The sequence below is a fragment of the Glossina fuscipes genome, unplaced genomic scaffold, assembly GCF_014805625.2.
Source record: "Glossina fuscipes isolate IAEA_lab_2018 unplaced genomic scaffold, Yale_Gfus_2 0, whole genome shotgun sequence".
Classification (NCBI taxonomy): Eukaryota; Metazoa; Arthropoda; class Insecta; order Diptera; family Glossinidae; genus Glossina; species Glossina fuscipes.
Window position 1 is genome coordinate 29710011 of NW_023998414.1, and position 20192 is coordinate 29730202.

At 33.3% G+C, this 20192-nt stretch overlaps 1 protein-coding gene across 3 annotated transcripts in view; it reads left to right on the forward strand.

Moving 5' to 3' along the window:
• LOC119644625 (furin-like protease 2) overlaps positions 1–20192 on the forward strand; it is a 251160-nt gene that overhangs the window by 94011 nt on the left and 136957 nt on the right. The gene's annotated exons all lie outside the window — the stretch shown is intronic.

Consider the following 20192-nt stretch of genomic DNA (forward strand, 5'->3'; position numbering starts at 1 on the left):
CTGCCAAACCAGTATAAGTTCGATCGACACGACATGGCCATGCTGCCTGCAATATGATAAAATGAGATGGAAAATGATGGAATATATTTTGATTAATTTATTATATATGGGATCAATTTTTCTCCATAAATGTTCCTTTCACCTAATATATAAGCAAAAACTAAAAAAAAAAAAAAAAAAAGAAGAAAAATTTAAATAAAAAAAATTCATACATACGCACATAAATTTAAATTCATTCTATATGCAATAATAAGTAAAGGAAGTATGACTAACGTATGTTTATAGAAGCTTTCTTCTATGCATTTAACTGCGTCGGGTAATCGATATTCGTTTATATCTACAACAAATTTCTTTTTACGATTTTATAAAAACGATTGCTAATGGATTTTATAACGTTATTAGGCTTCTATTAGCTAAGTTCTAAAGAACTTTTAAATTGCCAGTGATGGACGCGTGAAATATGATTGAGTGTAATTCTCTCTCGAGATAAGTTCCCGTAGTGTCTGTCAAAGTAGTTTTAGAGGACATGAAATCGAAAATTTGATATAGTTAACGATAATGTAAATCTTGTATTAATTTCGTTTTCCAGAAGTTGACTTTGGTCTCGTTAGTTGAAAGAGAAAATTCATCTCATACTGTGGAGAGAATTTTCATGGGAACAGGTGTAATAGGTGTAAAGTTACGGGCTGTTAGTTTAGCCTTATTTGGTTTTTTTTTTTTTTTTTTTAGGAAATTTTGATGAAAAATATCTATATTTCTCTTGAGGTGACTAAAAATGCTCATATTTAGGTTATGTCGAATTCGATGATCGTTTGATTTCAGTTGCGCAATACGTCATGCATTATCAAATGTTTGAGCACAGTTCCGTGACAACGCTAACTAAGGCGTAAGTCTTTGTGAATGTTAAATCCGTCCACCGAAGATCGTTGCACCCACTGACAATAGCCCTTATGGGGTCATATGGCTAACTTTACTCTCTTACAAATGTTTTCAAACTTCGTCAAAAGAGAGAATCTACGAGGATCCTGATGAACAACATTTTTGTTTCTGAAATACATAAAAATAACATTAAAAGCCATACATACATCGCAGAAATACATCGCATTTTTATCTCCAAGACCTAGTATTTAAGGAGTATTTAGGTTATTGTATCTATCTCACATTTTTCTGAAAAAAAAAAAAAAAAATTATTACAAAAGAAGAAAAAAAATAAAAAGACGCCACACATTAAATAATAACAAAAATAAAAAAATAAATGGAAAACTGAATAAATAAAACAATAAAACAAAACTTATGCAATAATAAATTCCATAACAAAAACGTTATAAGCGCGTATTAAAATATACAGTGCCGTCGTACACAAATAGACACATTTACATACAAAAAAAAAAAGCACATACACATACACACACATACACATACACACACACATACACATACATAGACAGCCGCTCAGACGAGTTGCACAGCAACTGCAACTGAACAATTGTACTGACATTAAAGAGCATAAATAACCAGCCAAGAGTTTTATATGGTAGCAAGGCATGTTTGTGCATGCATATATGTACATATACGTATGGCCTAACAACAATAATAATAACAATAATAATAATAATAATAACAATAAACCCAACATAAAACACGCTAACCAACATTACTATTACTATTATTAGTTGATGTTATTTTCTTTCATTTATATTAGTCATCACACTACTGGGTGCATGTATATGAGTTAGTAGCCTGTTAACATAATTCAGTATAAATTTATAAACGCACAAATAACGACCATTTAAATCGGCTAAAGATGTATTGTTCAAATCCATGCTTAAGACTTTTTTTTTTTTTTCTTGCTGTATGTTTTTGTAAGCAAAAGCAAAAACATAAATCCGCCACGATTAGTGTTAAAGTGCCGTTTACTTAGTCCCTTTGCGTAAATGCGTTAAGAAAAGATTTAGAGCACATCTCAATAAAAAACATATATATATATATATAAATATATGGATGTGTATATGGACAGTATTATTCTGTCTGTAGCTTTCTTGGGCATTTAATAGGCGGAGAGGTTCATGTAGCCGAAGACTTAATTCTTCAAAAATTTCGTATATAAATTCCAATTAGAATATTGTTTCTATATATTTTTACTTTAATTTTTTACTCCTTCAAATCGGAAATTCGTACGCTTCTCATATGCAAAATAAAAACAAATAGACACATTATAGCGGGCCATTGACCGCCACTAGCCACTCTACACCGCTTCGCTTAGTGCAGTTATTCAGTAGTCGAAAATTGATCCAATTCGAATATATATAGCGTTTGAACAAGTGTGTACCAAGTTTTTATCAAAATATTTCCAAAAGTGCGTTTCACAGGCTGAACAGAAGAATATAAGACGGACAGACGGACAGACAGATGGATAAGCTTGAATTGATTAACGAAGTAATTCGTATTCGATCGCTAATGAAAAAAAGTGCGTCTGTTTTAAGTCCTTCTCGATACGCATTCGCACAAACTTGAAATGTTCCTCAAATGGTGTAAGGTGAAGTTATAGTTTATTTCAGTTCAGAATTTGTTAGTCATTTTACGTTAGCCACGCAATAGAGATTTTTGTTTTTTGTAAGTTGCGTGACAGATGACGCGTGACACGCTGTGCTGCGGTAAATAAAAGTCATCCACATTAATAGCAGCTATGCCAGATGTGACGACATTGTTCTGTAACGCATCCAGCCACTGACTATACCGATGGAATTAGCAAATTTTTCGAAACGTATGGCTTCACCATAATGCCAGCTCAAAGATCGCGATTAAGCATTTGATCAATGCGATTGAAGAAGTTCTAATATTTCGCCTACATACATATTCAAGCCTATAAACGCAACAAATTCACTTGTTTCACTCGTGCAATGTTGCTTAAAAAGATGACCGCTTGGTTTGTTAACCTTCGCCTTTAAAAAAAAATCATTCATAAAAAACATGTACACTTGATGAACGTAAACTTTTGACTCGAAACACCCTTGCTGGTCTGCCCGTCTGCTTGTTGGTCACACAACAGTATAGAGAGGGACGCTGAAGTTTAAATATACATTAAATAAATATGAAAATTAACCAAGCGAAAAATTTAACCTCACACTTGATGCAAAATAATTATGTTAAACGTAGTAAAATATTTTTTTATTATTTTTTTTTTTTGGACTAATTTATGCGAGCGGAATTTTCATTTGCTCAATTAAATATTCTCGTGCCGCAAAAGGATGAGATAGATAGGCGTTTCACATTTTATTTCGGTGTAAGCGATTGTGAAGCAATTGGCAATGAGAACAGTACCTTAATACATTTGCTGTTGACGTTTGCGATCAATCGAATTCCGGAACAGCGATGCAGTCTCAGCTGTGTCTATTTCAAAATCAATCTTTCGATACCCGTCACCAAATGCTACGACTATATTCCTTTCATCAAAACATTTGCAACATTCAGAAGGAAGTCGCAGCTATGCGACAAAACAAATATATTTTTGATTTTATTTGGGCGTGGCCGATTTTATTCATTTTTATATGAACACTGCAGGACAACTCATCCAATAAATATGGAAATTTTCATCGTTGGACATGTTATAATTTATAAGTAACGAGTAAAGAGCTCGTTTATCTCTTCCCTTCGAGAACAGAGTTTAGTTACGATTTCGCCGATTTTCACTACCAATTAACGTGCAAGCGTTTCAAAATTGAAAGTTATTTTTTCCAAGGGAGCGAATGTTTATCGTACACATTCACACAGACTGACATAGGTAAACAGATAGGTGGACGAACATTCATATCTAAATGTAACATGGACTATAGCGCCTTTTAGATGTTTTCGAATGTTTTCGTTTTACTACATATATGTCGAAACTGCGGTGGATCACGTAATTTCCGGAATGTTTATAAAATATTTGCACAATGATAAGGGGAATGGGAAAGGTCCGCCTTCACTCACCTAACACTATTGGAGTTGGGATAGATTCATTTTTTTATTGTATCTATCGGTTCAGAATCAATTTCTGCATCAATCTTAGCTTGTCTGTCCGTCTGTCCGGTATATATTTTTGTGTTCAATTCATAGCTCGTAATTTTTGAGATGAAATTTGGTACACCGGCATTTTTTGGAGTCAAGAACGAACGGTATTTATAATCGGTTGATTCGGATAAGGCCAGTTTTTCGACCATTTTCTCTACAATGCCTTCTTTTTAAAAACTCTTCGTACAAATAACTGTATTAAGCGGAGAGTTGAAGGGTGCTTAATGGTGGGCTGTTGTCCACTATAGAGTTTTGATCTGGTTTTGTCTTTATTTTTGCGTTTGTTTTTTTTTTTTTTTAGTGTAAAAGATTCAATTACGGTTGAAAATAAGTTTCTTCCTTGTTACAATAATTTAAAATATCTTGCGGAAGATTGTAAAAATATATCGTAAATTAATTAACTGTAAAGCATATTTTAGTACATATTACATTAATATTATGCCGCAAAGTGTTTGATTGGCAAAAAACAAAGACTTTTACCTTTTGAGGCGTCTCAACAATAAATTAAAATATATATATTAATATATAAATATACATATATATATATATATATATATATATATATATATATATTATAATATATATTAAGAGTAAGGCTAAATTTGTTCATTCATTTAATTCATAGTCATTTATGATTACATTCTAAGCTAAAGGCGATGAAAAGACTGAATATATTGTAGACGAGCTAGACGAGCTTTCAATTGAGTTCATTCGATTTCGAAATGTAATCCTTTCAATTCATTTTTTTTTTTTTTTTTTTTTTATAGTAAAAATCAATAAAGCATTGAAATTTGGCTTTAAAATTTATTTACATCTTTTCGGAGTAAAGAGTTTTTAAAAAACAGTTTATCTCATTTTCAGTTTCAACTAACCTTCGGGCTTTTTTTTTTTTTTTTTTGTTTTTTCCGGTCTTAATATTTCTCTCCTTTAAAAATCCCCCTTTTTTTTCAAATTTTTTTTTTATTTCTTTTAAACCTTCTTTCTCTCTCTCGATTTTTTTTTTTTTTTTTTTTTTAAGCATTTCGGCTATTGCTTTTAAATTGACATAACGTCGTTTAAGTAACTCTACCCTAAAATCTTCTTAACGATTTCATCGTCTTCTACTTTTTCCCTGTTTTTGCTTTATGGCCATTATTTAAAATTACGTTTTTACCCCTATGGCGGGTATATTACGGATGAAAAAAAGAAATGAAGAAAAAAGAGAACCCATTAAATTCAAAACATGAAATTCTATCATAGAATTTAGCCGTTAAGCACGTACCGAAATGCTTTTATTTTTATCTGCACAATTCGTTCGATATCTATCTCTGCTTTGGTGGATTTTTTTATTTTTATATATATATATATATATATATATATATATATTTTCTTTTTGTAAACTAATTTTTTTTTTTTTTTTTTTTTTTTACATTTTTTCTACTTTTTTTTTTTTTTTTTTTTTTTCGTTATTCATTGTTATTTTCTATTCAAAGAGTCATTTACAATGCAATTCGCTATTGAGTGGCATTTGCATTCATCCAATTCAGTCAATAACAACGTCAATGCTGTTGTTAACGTCAACAGTCCTAAACTGGATACTTATTGAGGTTTTGCTTTACTTGTTTATTTATTTTGTTGCTGTTGTTGTTATTGTTATATATGTTATATATGTTATTGTTGTTGTTGTTGTTGTTTTTTTTTTTTTTTTTTTTTTCCTTTTAATACTCAGAAAAAGACTAAAAAGAATAATAAGAGAAAAGTTTTATACGAATTGGACTTAATTTTTTTATTTTTTGTAGACCTATAACCAGCCTGTGCTGGAATTTAAAATGATGATGGACATGGTACGTATAAAGCTTATGATATTTTATTGTCAGGTAAGACAAGAAGATTATATGCAACGGAGACGATGTATACGATATTTGAAATCTAGAAGCCAGCGGCAGGATAAAACGTTACAGAAATGCTTACACTTGCTTCTTATATAAGTTTCTGCTTGTTCTATGGCTTAATTTCTGGCTTCTTATGTTTTTTTTTTTTTTGGTACATATTTAACTTGAGCTGAAATTTTAGATCAAATTAAGAAATTACATTTAAGATTACAATCCATGAAAACAATCGAGTATTTGCATTTATCAATATCATTAACAAATTTATTTAATTTGTCTTAAACCTATACGAACAGTATGATGGAGATTTGATGCGAATTTAGAGAGAAAAGTTGGTTTCCCCCGAAAAAGATGAAGGTTTTAGTCATTAGGAAGACATGGTCAAACTGATTGATCAAAAGTGCGTATACGTCATGAAGGAAAACAACAATAAATTGCAACCGAGGATATATGTGTACGAATAGTCATCGATGCAGGCATCTCACCATTCCTAACGAATATATGTAAAATTCGCAGGTTCTCTGTTAATTTTGTCAATGCGTTTTTAATCGATCGAGAGAGTTTTTTTGTCTTGGTCCCCTAGAATGAAATTTTTAATGTTTGCCTCGTTTGCCAGCAAATTCCGCTTGCTTGCAAAAGTAATGCCTTTCATATAATGCAGCATTGATTACCTTAACACTAAATTGCACCTTTTATTTGCTCACTTATACACACACATATCGGCTGCAAGGCAAATTTGCGCTAAAAAGATGAAAAGCGCTTTTCATAAACTTATATCTTGTAATATTCGTATCAACTGGTAATTATTAAATAAAAACTAATCGAATTTTCATAGCTTTGCTAAGCTACAATAATCATTAGATGGAATGTTTTATGCGAACTACTATGGGCATTTCAAATACAAAGACATATCTAGTATACCTACCTTTAGCCTTCGATAGAATGAATATAATAATAATAAGTAAGAAAATAATATTCGCTTGTAAACGAATCTGTTACACCTCTACCCATCATCGTTACCCTGAAAAAGGCAAAAAAAAAAAAAAAACAAAATAAATAAATAAATAAATGAAAGAACAACATTTTCTTCCTCTATAATAAGGAGTGGGCGCGGCTGATTTCAAATTCTTTAGCAAATTTGTAGACGATATCGTCGTTTTCGCTAACGGACGACCTGACCCACGGACAGATGCACATGCTTACGAGCATGCTGAATTTAAAACTGCCCGACAACTTATACGCTCTTGGAGCTTGTTTCTGGCAGTGAAATGAAATTTTGATACACTATATTATTGTGTAGGCGTGGTCAATTTTTTCGATTTTTGGAATTTTGGCAATTTTCCATTATTTTTAAAAACCCGAGTGGTTTTCTCAGTTTACGTCATACTGTGACTGCCGTCTCCATCCTGCGATTTGGCCCATTTTCAATACCAACCTACCGTATAAAAGCAATGTTTCTGGCAAATTTGATGTCGATATTTGTGGCGGGAGGGAATGTTTACAACAAACATTGCACAGACGGCCACAACAGACAGACGGACGGGCTTAAAGTGATTTAGAATTTGATGCTGATCAAGAATATATTTATTATGTGGGATCTTTGAAGCTTCCTTCTTGGCATCTTTGCAAGCGTTTCGATAAAATTAATATACTATACCCCTCCGTCCATCGGTGATGGGTGTAATGATAATAATAAGCTATGCGAAGAAATTAAATGTTTTGGTTATGCGAAACTCGAAAAAAAAATTAAATAAATAAATATACGTCTAATAGGAAAGGGATACATCAGGGAATCGCATTGCATATGCATTGTGGTAGCAATGCAATCATTCACGAATACTATGCAACATGGTTGCAGGGAAAGGAAATGATTTATTCATTTTTTTTTCGATTTGTACTTTTGGCTTTTTGATAATAACGACAAACAAAAAAAAAAGGAAATAAACTAGAAAAAATGTTTAATAATAAACTGTCTGGCAATATGTTGGCAATGAAGAGATCTGGAAATATAAACGACTGGTATTTAGCATTTAAATCATGGTTACTTAAAAAACCCGTTTCGTTTTGGTTATATCAGTAATCGGTGGCTTGAAAGTATTTCTGTTGTTGCCTTGTTGCAGCAATACGTTTCAAACGATCGTTGTTTTAAATGTGTGGCGTCAGCAACGTACGCATAGAAACAAATGCATACATATATGTCTGTCTAAACAACTTAGAGATATTGTTACAAACTTAGACGAGTTTATAGAAGACTAGCACACCTACAAAACGTGCCCATAGACACACAAAGATACAATCAAATATATATATATATACACATATACAAACACACATACAGAGAGAGAGAGAGAAACGTTTTTATGTACAGACAGATATATCGGTTTCTGTGTTTCTACTATGCAGACACCCGGACTCCCAGGTAGAAATGTAGAAGGCTGCAAAATCATTGCTTTGAGTTAAACAATTTCAGTCAAGTTTTGTTACAATTACCACACATTGCAATTCATATTAAGCGCCTGCTGTTATTGTTGCTTTTGGTTTTTGGTTTTTCTGGCAATCATTCGGTATGGTTTGGTTTTAAGTGAGCACGTTCAAAGTCTTCGTTGCTTTTATTGTAATTGTTGCTATTGCTGTTACTGTTGTTGCTGTTGTTGCTGTTACCTTACATTTCATTTGTTTTGTTAACGTATTTCTGTTAAACAGCTTTATATTGTACTTCCTCAATACACTTAGTTGCATATGAGGTCGTCTATCGGTTTGATGGTGCGCATACATTTTATACTTAGACGCACACGCATACACACACAGACACACACATTTAGCACACATACACTTATGCGCGTACAATGTGTACTAGTTGAGCTCTACATTTTCGACAGCTTAGTGAAAGTAACAACTGACTGCTGCTTTACATTGTAATCATTGCTGCTGGCCTGCGTTACACATAAAAGGTAACTAAACTAAAAGATAAAAACGAAATAGGCAACAGTTGTGTTGTATACCCGATATATATTTATGTATATATATATATATATATATATATAGAACAGTGTGCGTGTGTGTTTGTTTGTTTGTTTGTGTGTGTTTCTATGGGCATAACTGTGTGTATATATATATTCTCCCTGTCATCACCCTCTTCATTATGACCATCGCTCGACGGCTAAAGCATTAAAGGCGAAAAGAGGAATAGTAGTGACAGCATTAAAAGCAACAACAGCAAATGTTATATAACTATTTTTTAGCGGTGGTTGGTTTTCTTTTCTTCTCTCTATATTTTCTTCTTTTTTTTTTTTTTTTTTTTTTTTTTTTTTTCTTTTCATTTATTTATATTTTGTTATTTCGTTTTGCTTGCTATCTGTTTTTTCATAATAATTTCGCTGGCGCTTGTCTAGGTAAACGTATGGATTTAAAGTTTGTTAAAGGCGCTTGCACACAACACACAACACTTATACACCAGCATCAGCAAGGCTGAGTTTTTAGTTACAGTCAGTTAACTTCAACTTTAACTGGTATTTTAAATCATTTTGCAATAACATATAATAGTTTTGTTTGTTTTTTTGTTGGTTCGTGCTGCGTTTGCCGGCACCTCTCTGCCAGACAATTTAAATGGCATGGCACTAACAAATAATGAAAGAAAAAACAAAAAAAAAATGAAAGAAATATAGTTTTTAATAAATTTAAATTTAACTGCAATGCAATGCAAGTCGCCATCATAAAGCAATTAAGGCATTACCGTTTCGCTATCATACGAAATTGGTTGAAATTTAGAAAGGTTTTAAACACACTCCAAACCCTTACGGCAGTTGCATGATCTATAAATATTTTTAAATTGATTTGCGCGCATAATCAAGGGCACGTGCCCAAGACTTTTTGAATCTAATAATAAATGACCGAAGCCAAACTTATACCTACGTCTTATGAGAACACTTCATGACATATCAAAATACGTGTTCTAGATATATTAATCCGCATTCGTTGAATATGAGTTTCGAGAAAGGGTAAATGCTTTCGTAAACTCATGCGACTGTATAGGGACAGTGCGTGTTTGTCTCGGAAATGGTTTAAGAAATTTTGTTGCGAAAACTTCCATCTTCGTTAAGACGGTGCCCGCTCTGCGCGGCCAGATGTGAATGAATCGGATTAAATTGAAGCTTCTATTAATGAAAGGACCCGCACTCTATAGCTAATGTGTCAGAAAGTAATTTAACCAAACTTGGTTTCATCATACTTTATGCTAAAGATAACTTCTGCTTTGAACGGTCCGGTTCGGTTATACCGATCATAAAATAATTGCTCCTAACAGTAGTAATCAATTCTGCAAGATTCGAAATTTCCCAAAATTTCCGGCAAGTAATGAAAGCGAATAAAGATTACCGATGTTTCACCCATGGATACTGTAAATAAGCAGCGCCTTACTTATCTGATTATTGGCAAAATTTCCAACTTGTAAATGGGATGATATAGAATAAAATTGAGTCTTCACTAATTCTTTTGAAGAAAGCTTTTTCGTGCGAGATTTACTAGAAGGCAAATAGCTGTGTATCGTGACATTCATCCATTTCTGACTGCAATATACGTACACTCAGACGAATTACGCTACACTATAAAGATTAAAGGCTTCAATAGCGCAGCAAATAGTCTCAGTTTCAGTTCAACAGTTTTTTTAAACAGCATTTTTTAAGCTTCAAGTACTAACAAGTGAACTTAAGTCGATATGGAATAACTTAGCAGTAGTGGTCCTTCACACCGTGACTGGTTTCCCCACTTTTAAGACGAACGTTAACAAATTTTATTCCCTTCTTCGGGTCCTCTCTTCCTAATCACCGTTGTGCCTCTACATAGAAAGACAGACCAGCAAAATAAAAAAAAGGAAAAGAAAATTTGAAAATTTGGGCTCAGTAGGGTGATATGCTAGGAAATTCTGAATAGTATAAATAATTCTTCCAAAGTCATGAATAAAATCCACGCCATCCATAGTCCGTACATACCGTAAAATTAAAGAGACATGTTATGTAACAATATGTATATATAAACTTAGGCTCATATCTTAGCGTCATGGCGAGACTAAGGGGGATGGACCAAGTCTTGGTTGCGGTTTATGGTTAAATTTAGGACTCGGCTATATTCAGATTACACAAAATCAACCACAATTCCAGATCGTATTTATCACTAAGTTATCCGTAGGTATTTTGCTTATTTGCAATTTTCTATAATAAAAGCTAAGCTGAACACTAAGCGCAAACATATATATATTTATTTTTAATAATATTTATATATATATTTAAGATTGAAACAATTCGTCTTAGTCGAGTTTTAGCAAGTTAATGAGCATATGTGTACCTTGTTAACCGTAAGCATAAGATGTACGTTACCGCTTATCATTATCAATACGTGTTAAAAGCGAATCTATTTCCTTACACTTCGTATGTGTACGTGCGTGTTCGTATATGTATGTATGTACATGAAACGTACCTTTGTGTCAAATAAATTATTTTTTTTTTTTTTATGTATTTCATATTTAAATATTATGCGAATTTTTTTTTTTTTTATTTTTTTTCTGTGAAATCTGCTATCAAATTACAAATTTGTTTATGCCCACAAATCATTGCGCAAACATTCGCGTCATTCAGTTGTTCATAAATATGAAAATCGGGTAATTTCACCGTACATGTAAAAGGTACTTGACGGTGTTTCACGTGTACTTGTGTGCTTGTATGCCCGTGTGCTTTTAGTGCAACAAACTAACAAAAATCCCCAGTTACTACATCGTGCCTGCTGTAAGCTCTACTAACATATGTGAACGCTAGTAACCGTTAGTATAAAATTATGTTAAGATATGTTTGTGTTAATGTATCTACCGGCGCTGATTTGTCCCATTTATGTTAATTACACAACATTAAATTGAATATTTTACAATATTTTATATATAAAAAAATACTCAATAAGTCTCCGGTTTGGCATACATGCAATAGCCCTGTTAACAAATCCATATAATTTTCGTATAACATACGCCGGCAAACGATACCTGTCGACAAGTCATATTGTTGAAGTCACGATAAGCGATATGAAGAGTCTGCACCCGAGAAAACAAGTATTGTTTACTGAAAATGCTGAATTTAAACGTTGAACGCCCTGCTATGGCGGAGTGTTCGTGGCAGTTGTTCATACAAAACATACAAAGAATTTGCACAGAATTGTTTTGGAAGACAGAAAGTTAAAGTTCCATGACATAGCTGACAAGTTAAAGATAGCAAAAGGCAGTGGGCTTGTTTTTTTTGTATTTCATGGTCTTTTTTTGCCCATCAGAAAGCTCTACTTGAAGTGAGTGCCGCATTCGCTCAAACTGAGATCGATGTTTGAAGCTATTCAACCGAGATAAAAAGGACTTCTTGCAACGGTATTTGAACGTAAACGAGACATCGATCGAATATTGTACACCTGGATCAAAAAGATCATCAGCTGAATGAGCAACAGTCGATGAAAGTCGGCAGTTATGTCATTCGTATATTGGGATGCAGGCGGTATTTCCTTCATTGACTGTCATACACACAAAGGCTCGAAAGCGAATACTACATAGCATTGTTGAGTCGATTGGGTAAACGGCCTCACATGCAAATGTCAAGGATGGTTAAATTGAATGAATTAAGCTTCGAACTGCTTACTCACCCATCGTGCTCCCCAAATGTGAACCCGAGCGACTATTAGATTTTTGCAGACATCAAAACGATGCTCTAGCAAAACAAGTTTGGCTCAAATGACTGGTCTATTGCCGAAATTGAGGGCTGTTTTGCGAGCAAAGACATAACGTTCTACAAAAGGGGCATTGAAAAGCCAGAGAGACGTTAGAATGATTGTTGATCAATAAAGTGTCGTTTCGAAATAATAGACGACTGAAAGTTTTATTCATAAATTTTTTTAAATATGTTTTCACAATATTTAAGTGAAAGGGTTTAAATAGGATGAAAAAAATTAAGTTAACTTGTAAGCATAGAAGCTTGTCAGCATAGGCTGAAAATGTCGTTTCGTCCACACTTTGTAAGAGCTGCGAGCGATGCATTGTTGCAGTTCTAGTGGAAAGTTCCGCCGTACTCAGCGTATTCGCTATACATAGCTGATTGTGACTTTTGCAGACCGATGCAGTACGGCCTGCCTGGCACGTGGTTTCGAAATGCTGAAGAAGTGCGAAAATGGGTCGATGATGGGACCGCTGCCAAAACGGCATTGTTTGCTCGACACGGAAACGGTTGTCGAGAATTGTGAAAAATATTTTGATTAACTCATATTGTACCAATGACTTTTCCAAGTGAAACAGTGTTCAAATGAAGTTCAAGCATGTATTAGTGTAGTCATCAGCATAAATTAATCGTAATTAGTGGTAAAGATAATGCTTCATGAAACTTGGAATTTTTCTAAAAATGGGTTAGGTTTGCTATCTCTCTCATCATCATCCATATCTTTTTCCCAAAATAATACCTCTTCCTTCTATTACTATCCTAAACCTTTCTGTAACTCTCTCCTTTTTACGCTTCGTAATATTCATCCTCTTTTTGTTAGTCGAAGGAAAACCGTACTCTGCCATTATCAAGCCTATCAGTATTTTTCAGATATCATTTGCGTGGAGTCGGACGAATCGATTTTACGGGCAGTGAAGACGATCAAGACATAGAGTGTATAAATTTCTCTAATCGCTTTAACTTTACGTTGCATAATCCGTACAAACGATTTGTAATAAATTTATGGCATTCAAATGTGTTTAGTGATTACGGCGACCCATCTTATTAAGTATGCGTTGGAAAAAGTGAATTATTGTCCTTAAAGGTTTTAAGGAGAGATAGGCAAAAACAAATAAACAGCTATTGGCCCATATAAGAAAGAGAAAGAGAAAATCGAGTTGAAAAAGTGATAGTCAAAAACAAACATTGAAAAACAAATTCAATTTGCTTCGCATGCAATCGTTTCCTGTTTTTTTCTCTCTTCTTCTGTTTAAGAACCGTGTCGTCGTGTCTTCTCTCTCATTTTATAGTAAAATAATTTTTCTTCATAAATCTATTAATACATTTGAAAGCAAAAAGTTTAATTGAAATTTTCATGCTTGAGTGAATTTGTGGCCTCTTAAATCCTTTTTTACCCTATATACGCCACGCCATGCAAACTAAAAATAAGCTAGTGTTGCCAAAAACTTTCTCTTGCTTGGTCTTACTTGCAGCATAGTCAAAGTCTATGTTCTTTTTCTCTTTTTGTTTTTTTTTTTTTTTTTTTATCTTTTACCATACAATATTTTTCATTTAATTACATGGAGGGTAGGGGAAAATAAAAAAAAAAAAAAAAAAAAACAAAAACAGCAGAGAAATTCTAATAATTGTTAAAACTTATAACTGAGAAAGGCAGAGGACTTATTGATCGAATTACAGTTGAAATAATTGAAATTGTAATTTAATAATAATGCGGTTTGCAAACGAAATCTGGGCAACTAAATGAGAAATGAGATATAAAACTTATATAGAAGTTATGAAATTGATAGAATGTGAAGAAAAAAAAATTACAAAAAAAAATTACAAAAAAAAAAAAAAAAAAAAAACTAATAATAATTGCTCACTGAATTCGGATCAGGTATTAATTTTGTTTTATAACAATTTAATTGTGTGCAAAGGACTTTTTCGGTAATAAAAACTTTTTCAATTAAAATTAACTTCATGAGAAGCCACTGAATTAGTTGCTGATTGTAGTTGTAGTTAGTTACTTTTCCCCCTTTTTTTTTCGTTCTACGAAAACTATCAACATTTGCAAGATGTCGCCATTAAAGAATAATGATCGTTACCACGTTTATACAGTCATTTCGAAGGTGCCACGAGTATAGACTGAAAATTCTTAAAACTAAGAGAGATAAAGTTTTTTTTTTTTGCTTCTCTACCCTATTATCGGGCATTTGCTTAAGAAGTACATAAAAGGCCCGGAGACACTTATTCCTTTCACCTGGGCTTACATCTCTGGATCTTAAGTTACTGCTTACAATGTAAGCCAGGAAGGAAGTTTAAAAAAATAATTAAACAAAGCCGTCTAAAAGAATCCTCAACTATTCCGGATGAGATCATTAATGAACATGAAATTCTTTGACTTTATAATTCTCTTCTCTGTATACAGCGTCATGATCGCAAAGCTATTCACATTAAGTTAACGAAAAGACATGTAAATTGTATGAAGATATTAAAGCCCTTCTTCTTCTTCAATACAAAATATGTCGGCCAATAAATTTCGGACAAAAAAAATTCCGAAACTCAAAATTTCAATTTTATTCATCAAAATATATTCTTTGAAAGCCTATACGATTAGAGCTCGGCAATGCTTTGCTAAATCGTCTAGAACGATTTATCGAGTTCTTCGAAACACACTGATCTCATCGCCGAGATAAACTTATCATTTGATTATCGAAACGCTTTTCCCACAGCACCCCATTTGAATTCGCAAACAAATACTAATAGCTGGTGGCTACATCTGGAGTATAGTGGGGATAACACAGGTGAGCACGATAAACTTTTGTAATTGTAAGCATCTATATGTGATGTGATGCATTTGCACTTTTGTAACGCGATCGTTATTTGGAAAACAGTCTTCCGATGATGCCCAGGCAAGTTAATGAAGAGACTATACTTTAATATTTTGCCAACTGTGTCTTGCAACTTCACTTTCCAATTATCGATCATAATTATCAGGGCATAGTTGATGTTTTCTAGTGTAACCACTCCCCGTTTACCGTAATCAATGTTGCACTTGCACCACTTGCCCGGATGATGGCAAATATCGGAAGGCCAAGACAAAGTAGAAGGTTGTTTGCGCAAGTCGTAATTGCTGACAAGTTAATGCGAACAACAGCAGTAAAAGTGTGGCTTGTGGTTCGCACAATGCCACTTGATGCAATATGCATCACACCAAGCTTGCTATCAGCAGATGATGATAATATGATCGATTAACAAAGCTATAGCACAGAAGAGGGCGGCTTGGAAGTAGGCTCACGGCTGAAGAAAGTAAGCGTATCGCGGAAGCCAGCAAGTACGCATGGCAGAGGCGATGGGACCAGTCTACACTGAGTAATTTAGATGGTTAATGGTCGTGGTTGCTTTCGTCAATAGCTCCACCAGATTCGGCCACGACAATGCCGCTTTATTCCCTTTCTGCGAATTGTATGGTAATAGTAATTGAATTGAACCATTCAACGATTTAACAATTGAATTGCGTATATTCGATTATCACTATTATTATTAGGTGTTAACAGAGTATCGCAAAACCAGTTTCATTTTTTCACAGGGCACAGTGACCTTTCAAACTTAAATGCTTATACATACATTAGCCTATATTAAGTACGGCATAAGAAAATTTTCCGAGAAAAACTTAATATAACCTGCTAATCGTTGGAAAGTCGCGACGTGAATAGAGGATTCACGTCGTACAAGTCTCAATTTTTTTCACAAAGCATGGTGTGTCCCCAGTAGCTAAGCAAATTTTAGCTTTTTCAACATCATTTATGACATAGGAACAAAAACTTTTTCATACCAAGTTTTAACTAAATAACATAAAGACAAGTTTTATTATGTCAAGATGAAAAAAATTGTAATTTTATAAAAAAGTTAACTGTGCTGGATTTTGAACATGTACCTTAATTTTTGACCACAGCGATTCTTACGGAAAGCACGCCTCCATTTGCATTGGAATGTAATTTGTAATATACAGTTTCATAATAGTAAGTTCGTAATATAAGAGCAGAGTGTGATTTTTGTGTTCTATGGCAAAAAGAAGAATTATGGTAGACAATGTGGTGATGGTGTAGGGTATGGAACAGTCAGCCTAGCCCGACTGTAATGTACTTGTTTATTTTGGCTTCTTTTTTTTTTTTTTCGTTTCGCTAGTTCTTGCGTTATTAGCGCTTATCGTGATTCGTTTTTTAATGGTTGTTACTAATATTTATTGCATATTAAATATTTAAAAATTTTTTCACGAAAGAAAAAACAAAAAAATTTAAATAAAATTCATGTTGAAATGTATTTATTTTTATCTAACACATGGACGCCCAAAGGTATTCGCAAAAAATATTCAATAAAAAGGATTATTTCACATATAATATTATCATCATATTCATAGGAAAATTCATTTCTTCGCTTTCTCTCCCTCCTATTTTCCATAAGCAAATATTTGTTAGTCTAGTTGACACTTTTTAATTAACTTGCTTAAAATTTTACATCTAATGGCCTGTGATATGTAAGAATATTTTAAAAGTTAAATCTGTATAAAATATTTGATAAAGCAACAAACAATTTTGCTTTCAGTTAAGAGAACGGGTTTCATATAATATTTATATAGAGCATGAAAAGGGACGTATGCACGCGGGTTTTCAACTATGCACCACACAGCACACCGTACCATGTGCTTAAATATGTTTACTTAAAAAAAAAAAAAAAAAAAAAAGAAGAAAAAAATGACTAAAAGTATGCTGTCTTTTATATTTATAAAAGCCTATATAGTTAGCTCATACATAAAATGGCAGAGGCTGGACGAGAAAATGTAAGGTCAACGAATTTGGGTAAAAACAAAAGGATTAATTATATACCGAGCTATTAAACATGAAAAAGGCAAGAAGGTGAGTATTAAGCAACAACAAATATACAAGCAGAGAGTAAAGTAAACATTGACGGTCACTCCAATACGAGAGCAATATGAAATTAAAAGAAAAAACCGAGGCTTATAACTAAAAAAACCAAAAATGTGGACTGTATAAGGTGGACCACCACGTCACTTTTGCTGCTGACCTCTCTTTTTATATAAATATATAATGTGTAGCTCGAATGACAAGTACAAGTGTGCAAAGCCAAACAACGTAAAAAATTTAAATTGAACAACAGTTTTTTCCAAGAGAGATATTCACCTCATTTGTGCTTCCGTGCAGAAGTTTGTAAAAATAAACGCGAGTAATAAAGCGAAAAGTGAACAAAGTGGATGCCCTAGTTGCTGTGCGATGACTAACAGAGGAAAAGAGTTGATGATCTTTAATCGATTTCAGGCGTATACTGTGCTAAGGCCGACGATTTTTTTGACAATCTACTAGTGTTGAATGAGACATGGATGTTCCGCGAATTACCACGTATCGGAAACTCTGTTTTAGAATCGTGGCTACTTGGCCAACCGTCAGACGTCGGAAATCGATCGTACAAAAATTACATTTGAACTCGCTATTTACTGCCAACTACGCAGAAGTAGAAGATTGGATAAAAATCGTGACTATTAAGTTAGTGCTCGTGGATTCAAATCCAGGAGGCTACGTTTCCCTCACTTTCTTCGCTGAGTGATTGGTGATTTCATCGATTTGGCAAGTCAGAAGAATGGTCAGTGCGTCCTGCACTAAGTATGGGATTTAATGGGCCAAGGAAAATTATTATTAATTTTTTTTTTTACTTTATATAAGAAAAAAAAATTTAAAAAAAAATTAAATCATATGATGCTTGCCAGAGCAATCATCAGTCAATCTGCATATAGAAAATGTTTTCACTTTAAACACATATAACAAAAACCACTAATATACGCAACCGAGACTAGGCGAACGTGTGCAACACAATTGGTCAAGTATACTAAGGATAATGTAAACAAGCAAACTACATAACCAATGTAAATAAGAGCATAAAGACAGCGTCCCATAGAGGTTTTTTTTTTTTTGCTGATGAGAGCATCTATACATGACGCGAAAGCAGTTGGAGTAAACAAACTTGTAATGCCCATAACAGTACAGTCAGTCGTGATCTTGTGTGCTTGTGCACAAAAAACAAAAAAAAACTATTGCCGAAGGTTAGACTTTACAGTTATGGTCCATTAAAGTGCGGGAAAAATACCTTACCTTCCAATTTTACTTCTAAATGTTGCTTACATTCTGATAGTCACTTTTCGTAATCTCTTCATTGTTCACTTAGTGTTAGTTTATATTCTATCCATTCGATCTTTTGTGGGAAAATATTTCCGTAAAATTATTACTAAATTTAATCATAGCTTTATATACTCCGAAGAGTTGCCACATTAAGTGCAAGCATTTAAAGAAAACTCCGGTCGCACTCTTAGTTGTGATTTATCAACCAGTATGGATTAAATAGTTGCCTCAACCCTTTAAGATCTAAAACACGAGAAAATTCGTTTATTAAATTGATGGACCCGCCGAAAATATATGTATCTCTCATATTTGCATCCATCCTTAAAATTTGATGCTGATCAAAAATATATATAGCTATCTATCTACATGGCATAGTGAGTGCACCTAATAATAATTCTTTAAGCAAAATTTATTTAACCCTCTTCCAAATACGTTATTGACAAGAAAGGTGCTGCGGTGTTCGAACCAAACTTCCGTATTTTTTTCATAGATTAATTGAGTTAGTGGCTTCGGTTCGTTTAGTGGATCTTCTCTCACTACGAAAGGCAGAAAAGTAAACATTTAAACAGAGCATGAAATAAGAAAGAATAATGTCTGTCTATCGTTCTTATTCTGTTGAATTTTTGAGAGAACACTTTTGCATAATGGTAGTGACAATTGACCTCTTTCAGCATTCCTTAGACAAACTACAACTTGCAACGCTATCAACATTCTCAGAGTACACATTCAGCTTTTTTGGTTATGAATTTGGTCGATTTTTTGTCCGCATTCTCGTTGTTTAACATCGAACAAGCGGCTCCATTGAATGCGTTTTGTAATTCGCGTAGCTATGCTTTTGAGGTATAACATCCCGTGATGCTCTTCCACACTCCATTCACAATAAATCTTGATATGAAACGCAAAGATAAGATACTCTCTCTGACGATTAATTTTCTTGTAAAAATTGTTGATCGCTTGGAAGTATGATTATCGCTCAAATTCCTTCGAACGCGAGCAAATTGTCGAATATAAACGTTCCACTTTACTATATATGCTAAATTCAAGGCACATATACACATACCCTTGCATATATTTTTTATTCTTATGATTATTTTATTCATTTAATGCTATGCTCAGAAAGGCTGACTTTTAAAAAAAAAAAAAAACTATTCTTATCTTATCGTCGTATTACCTTAAACGTCTTTTAGGCTAAATAATAATTATCTCGTTATACGTATATTTATTTTAAGCCAGTTAAATATTACTCATACGCAACGTTACCTACGCAATGAAATATAAAAATTTTACATATAATTGGCTTTAACGAACAAAATGTTTTGAATGCATTATAACTAATAGAATCTCTCTCTCTCTCTCTCTCTCTGACGAGT